Raw genomic sequence first — 7286 nt, 5'->3', positions numbered from 1 at the left:
TTCATCGTTCTGGATGGCACAATATATCAGCACAAGAAAGCATCTATCGTTGAGGACTATGTCCGACCGCACATGGGGTTTGTTTTTTCCTGAGAGCGGTGGCATCTAGCACCATGGCAGTGCAACGTGGCACACTTCTTGCAGTGTAGCTGCATGGTTCGAAGAGCACCACCAAACTCACTGGGTTTAAACCCAATCGAGAATCTATAGGACCGCCTCGATCGGGCTGTATACGCCATGGGTCCCCAACCGAGAAACCTAGCGCTGCCGGCTCCGGCACTGGAATCAGTATGGCTCCACATCCCTGTCGGTACCTTGACCTCGACTCTCTTTCCGCACGTCTCGCAGCGGTCTTCGCTGAAAAAGGTGGTTATTCAAGCTTTTGACAGGTAGTCACATTAATATGACTGGAAACTGTCGTGTTATGATTACATAACGTATTTCAAAGCATCATGTGTCGTTACTGAGTTACTTTGTGCAATAATGGAGCTCGAAATATATATTCCCTCAGATTGGCATCCTCTGATGCTTTTACTCGCCCTATATTTGGTAGCAATGGCTATTCATCTTCGAAATTCCATCTTCACATTTTCATCGTGTATTTGGTACACCATGGCTATTCATCTTTGAAATTCGAGCTTCACATTTTCATCGTGTCAAAGAGGAGCATTGAACAAAGACACGTAAATCTTACTAAATACCGAAGTCTATCTGGATAATAGATAATATAGCCACTCCTGCTGGAATCACACCGACGATATCTTCCATGTGATGCGCACTCTTGGAAGGTGGAGAGGGTTGAACTGCCACGATAATGTTACCGGACGGAAAATTTTAACCTTGTGATATTACATTTATTTTATTTGGGAATTAAACTAGAAATTAAAATAAGAGATTCTGACTCCCGATTAGTCTCCCAGAGGAGAGAGTGAGACGATAATTACTTAACACTGTTCGCTCTGTACTGGAATAACTTTGAGCCAGGTTAATTATAAGGCAACGCGTTTCAGACTATAATTATTGGTGGTGAGCAAGACGGTGGTAACCTTTAGAGAATCTCCTACGTTTGAAGAAGGACACCAGGAGCACAAGGATAAATTACTGAGAGATAGTTGGTGGCTGGGATGAGACAGACTATGGCAACCAAACGGACCTGGAGTGTTCCGTCAGAACACGACGTTGAGAAAGACACAGCTTTTTGTAGGAACGGCCGTTTAGGACAACAATGGAAAAAAGTGTCTATCCTGACAGTCTGTTGTTTTCTTCCCCGGGACCGAGCTTTTAAATAGGACCCAGCAGATTCCTCGTGGACAACCGCCAGCAGTCGCCGACACAGCACGGTGGCCTGCAAGCTAGGAAACGCGCCATCATTCTCCACCGTTGCCCCTCATTGCTAGAATTTCTCTCTCACTTACCTCAGAATTACAGGAGCTTCATTGTTACATTTTTATAATTTTTATTTTAACTGGTTATTGATAACAAGTGAACTGTATGTTGAACACCAGTTCCGTCTTCCTTTACGATTTCACTGCTTAATGTCCGTTCTCTGTCGCACTGTACATCTTGAATGCAGATTACATCACACTGATATTTCGGACTGTTCTCGTTATAATGATTGTAGGACTGCCCTTCCTCTTCACCTACGTCCCCACGATTAGCCTCGATTAATCGATGTTGGGGAAAGCGGTGGGCAGGCAAGGTCTAGCACCACAACCAGACTTAATTTTCACACAGCTCTATAGCAAACGGCAGGGATGGAAATGGATTGTTGATAGATCGCCTGTTGGACAGCTAACTTCAACCATGACTTTCACGAAATCTGCATAAACCTTCGCATTTAATGATAGACATGAAAATGACTTAAGTCTCTAATAATCAACTGGCGTCGGTATGTAGTCTTTATCGGTGATATGCCAATGCTTAGCACAGATCGATGACGATAACACATTCAAGAAAGAAGAATTGTTTTTTCAAAAACACATTTATTTGCTATACACTTTCTTATTAAGTGATATGAAAGCAAGATTCATTGTTGACACTCAGTAACTCTTGATCGAAACCTCGAAAAATATCTTTTTTTTTTTAAGCTGAATAATGTGTGATGAGTAACTCTGGTCCTCTAAGATACATATTTTCACCTTCTTATTCCACATAATATCTCATTTTTCTCAGTAGATCCTAGAACAAGAATTATTTTCTTCCACATAAAAGAAAGCAAGGGAGTGTGAAATTCATTAGGCATAGAGTTCCTTAATAATGGTGCACCCTGGATGGAGTACGTAATCTGTCGTAGAACTGCTCAAGAATCAATTCCACCTGAAGTATTTTAAGACTGCTACAAATAAACCAAATCGTGAACTCATCCGAGGATTTGAAGCTGTTGCGACCAATTACGGAGGCAGTGCCTTAACCACTGCGCCACTTCATTCGTTATCTCACGAAGGACTCGGGGCTTTACAAACGCTCATCTGTTGTGTTTATAGAATAATGCAGGTGGTGCTGTTAAATAATTTCATGTTGTCAGTCACAAATCTTCTGCGCTAGCAGGGTAAGAATTCCCAACTGTGTAAATTAATATCTACATGATATTCGTGATTTTAAGCTACATACGATCGGAATGGCCTGCTTTCGAGATAAATATGTTCCTTGTACCTTATCTGAGATATGACAAAACATTATCTCCCTAGGCAGAATGCATACATAGTAACGAATTTCGGTTTATTACAGATATTAAGTGTAGACAATGCTCTAAGGCTGAAAGCAACATTTCCTGATTTCTAGGAAAAACTTGAAGGCAACAGAAGAGGAATCTTTGCATAATCTACAATCATTCACAGAACATTAAACGATATGCACCGCGGAGCAAATTGCAGCGAAACCTTTCTGACAACGGTGATGTAACATGACCGTTCCTAAAACTGCATCAAAGGGGTGTTGGTATCCCGTTTCCACCGGAAACTCGCTTCTATCCTGTTTAAAACGGATTACCAAACATTTTTTCTTCTCTTTACTCGGCAGTCGGCATCTGACTTAAACAGTAAGCGAGCTTAACCGCGCACCGTTGCAGCGGCCACCAGATGCCGTCTCCTGATACTATCTCCGCTTTCACGAGAGTCTCAGGTTCACCTGCCCCAGCGGAAAGGTTTTCCGCTGCCGAGAAGCCAAACTACACGTCACCGCGAAGTTAATTTTACAAGAAATTGTATGCTTATACACAATTCATGGTGGTTCGCGCAGTATATAGGTGGGTTAGAAACATCAGGAAACGTATGAAAGGTATATTACAGGGTAGGTCTTACTGAGAAAAAAATTGTTAAGAAAGAAATTCGATACGGCCTCGTTTCCGAATTAATTAGCGTTGTAATTAGCCGACGAGGCCGTTCAGCGCACTATTTCAAGCAATCCGTCAGCGACGGAGAAACCGAAGCAGTTCTTAGTTTGCCTTCCTAAAACCGAAACAAGAGCGTGTTACGAAAGTTGTGCATGGGACGTTACTAAGGACTGAATTCGAGCCAAGGCTGAGCAGTCCCGTGCGCAATAATCTACACTATGAGAACAACTGATGCTAATTGTATCTGGCAGGCCGCTTGAATTTGTGCCTTTAATGCTAATTACTCGGAAATTGCGCAACGTATCGATTTTCTTTCTTAACAATTATTTCTCAGCACAACCTACCCTTCAACACTCTTACAAGTTTTGCAGGCTGTTTCTGACCACCCTGTAGATGTGAAAACAAATGTAGAGGTCTGGTCTCTTGTTCAGTCGTTGGTTTGTCGTTGAATTCGGACTTTAATTGTTTCGTTCAGTCTGTAATACGGACACAACCCAATTAATGAATCAGACCAACTGTTGTCAATCCAACGGGCAGATTAGTTTCAAATGCGAATATTTTCTCTGTGTCGCAGGGCAGTACACTACGCACTACGATGTACGAGATGGTAGACTATTTTGCAATATATTGGGTGATCCCAAGGTCCAGGGACATAATTTCAGATGTTTTGTGGTACATTTTATGAGTATTTTCGAATCGGAAACAAGTGGTCACCAGTGGCTGGTTGTAGAATAATAACTTAAGGTTAATTAACTCAGTTTGTTCCCTTTAACCTAGTTTCACAGAAAATATCTTCAGAGCAGTGAACAATTGTTGGAGAAGTTCGGGTTCAGCCTAATTAATGTAGTAACTCCTGTGGTGAAATTACCGAGCAAATACAAATGAGGGAATATAATAGTGTTCCATTTCTCTCGTATTATTGATGCAGACGGAGTTCTGTACGAATCTGTCCGAAGGTAACTTGCCATTAGCGTGTAGGTGACTTTTAGCAATTTGTCAACACTAGTAAAAGCAAAAAGTTCTTTGATTTCATAGCTTTACGTCGTCTAATTCCGTTAAAGCCTAGACTGCTTGAATCCATAGACGTATCGATAAATGTAACAGTAGACGACACGGAAAATTTTCCTGTCTTACGTTTTCCGATATCTTACCGTATCACAGAGAAAGAAAGTCAAAATAATCTTAAGATAAGAGTGGCAGCAATGAAATACAGTCAGAAGTAAATCGGATCTAACACTCATGGGCTAAGTAGGCTAGAACGAGAAATAACAGTCAGAGGGAAAGCCACGAAATTACCAGACCGAGCCACAAGGACGAGGTTTTGATGCGTGGCATCGGTCTCGAGGCTCAATTCTGTTTACAGTCCAAAGTAATGTCTTGCCACATTTCTTTGTACTGTGTACGCAAAATGCATGAAAACGTCACTGGCTTCATTTTCGTCACTTTAATAACACTTGCTTATTACAGCGATACCGAAAAAACTCCTGTACACCCATAAGTGTGACTACAGCGCTATTTTCTTACAGATTACAGTGCTCGCTCTTTGAACTAAATTTTGGTTGCAGTTTAAGAAAGAGAGATATACTGATGAAAGCTGTAGTACAGTCTTAAAGATGATTTTGTTTTTTCAAAAACTGTAAATGATTATCTAAAGCATGCCAAGTGCCCGCTGTCTTTTGTTAAACGGCTTGTGGCTTGTGCCCTTAGGCTTCGAATTCTCCAAAGCTGCAAATGAAGAAGTCCCTTGGAGACGGACGAGTTAGTGTCCTGACATTTCTGCAGCAGTACATCGATCTATCAATCTTTTGGTGGAAGCATCGACGTAGTATTTTTAAGTATATTTAACTTCCTTTTTCAAAGATAACGGCGTGAAGTGTTTTTGGTTTTCCTTGTTTCTCTTTCTCAGACAAAGGTTTACAGTTATTTATTCATTTATTTATTTACAGTCACTGATCTGACATACCAATACATCACTAATATTTGATGTCTTGCTTTTCATCGGAAAAACAAGTAATGAATAACCATATTTTATAACAATTTATGTTTGAACTAAAAATAGAAAACAAAAACATAATCTCTTAGTTATTGTAAATTTTTTAGACACTTACTGGTGAATCGTGAGTTTTATACCATTAGTTTTCCATGTGACTTGTTGAATTCTGTAACTGCTAAGTGTTCTGTAGGGAACTAGAGACAAGAAATTAATATAAACTGTGTCAATATAAATCTAGTGCTATGTTTATAGGTTTCCGTTTGGTGCTGTGGTTCTATGAAGGTTATCAGCATGAAATAAATGTTGATTTCTTTTATATAAACTGTGTTAATATAAATCTAGTACTATGTTTATAGGTTTCCGTTTGGTGCAGTACTTCTATGATGGTTATCAGCATGAAATAAATGTTGATTTTTTTGTGCCTTCACAAATTTTGGATCATTTAATCAAAACTTCTGATGTCACGTTGTCGCTGGGAGGCCATTATGATACTGTTGGCTTTGGCCCTCTCTGATATCTAGATGGACCGGAGTTGTCTCGTTCAGCGTCAGTCCAGTCATGCTGAGTGCGAGTGTGATAGCATTTTGTGCTGCTGTACACTCCGGGTAGGCGCATTTACAGGGTGGCTCACGAAATGTGTTACCAATTGTTTCTTTCACAATTTACGACGCACATTAGATATTCCCCTGGGGTCTCTACAGCAGTACCAGCAGAGCTTGGAAAAAGAAATGAGTTACGAAATGACGTGTAATTCACGATACTGCCTCTAGGAGACTAGTAGGCAGCAATGGCGGACAATGGAAGACTGCCGACACAGCAACGATCGGCTATTGTGTTACTTTTTCATGAAACGAAAAGCCTCGTTGTGACTCAGGCGTTTTCGAAAACAGTTTAACACACGATGGGTACCTTGCAAGAAGACCATCCACAGGTTGTACGATAAACTTGTACAGGAAGGAACAGTATTGGAAGCGAAGCGGCCTCGGCCTAAGACTGTTTGTTCGCCGGGGAATATTGAAGCGGTACGAGTAGCTGTACAGGAAAGTCCCGTGAAATCGTGTAGAAAGGTAGCAGTGCAACTAGAAATATCCAGACGCTCCGTTCAAGACATTCTTAAAAGTGACCTCTATATGTACCCATACAAGATGACCTGTGCACAGAAGGTCACTGAAAAATAGAAGCAGCGGAGACTACTGTTTGCTCAGTGGGCGGAGGATAGGGAAGAAACCCAGAACAACGTTTGGTTTTCAGAAGAGGCGCATTTTCATTAGATGGTGTGGTTAACAAACAAAATGTACGCTTTTGAGCCACTGAAAACCCACAAGTCTTGATGAACGACAACATTATGCTCGGAGGATTACAGCGTGGTCATCAATTTTCAGTCACGGACTTATTGGACCCTTTTTCTTTCAAGAAACTGTGAACAGCGAGCGTTATTTGAGCATGCTTCGCAATAGTTTCATTCCACAGCTTCTTGCTACTGCCTTGCCCTTCAACACGTAGTGGTTCATGCAAGATGGAGCAAGGCCACATACTGCAAACACTGTGTTGGAGTTTTTAGTCGAGCATTTCGACTCATTTCACTCAGGTTTCCAGGTCGCTTCAATGACGGATAAAATTGGCCCCCAAATATTCCAGACCTCAATCCATGTGACTTTTTTCTTTGGGGGTACCTAAAGTAAAAAAAAATTCCCGAAACGTCCACGTGATGTAATGGAGCTCAGAGGACTTATTCTTCAAGCTTGCAGTGAAATTACGGAAGAAATGTGCCGTAGGGTAATCACTAACTTCAGTGTTCGTTTGAAGGAAGTTAGTAAACGAAATGGCGGACATATTGAGCATGTGCTGAGTTAGAATAAATCTCCATGGACGGCTCTTCATTGTAGTATATGTTCCTTTCAGATTGTATTGACAATAAAGTTTATATTCAAAAACAAAATGGTAACACATTTCGTGCGCCAC

Source organism: Schistocerca gregaria, chromosome X (assembly GCF_023897955.1).
Source record: "Schistocerca gregaria isolate iqSchGreg1 chromosome X, iqSchGreg1.2, whole genome shotgun sequence".
NCBI lineage: Eukaryota > Metazoa > Arthropoda > Insecta > Orthoptera > Acrididae > Schistocerca > Schistocerca gregaria.
This window is presented reverse-complemented; position numbering follows the sequence as displayed.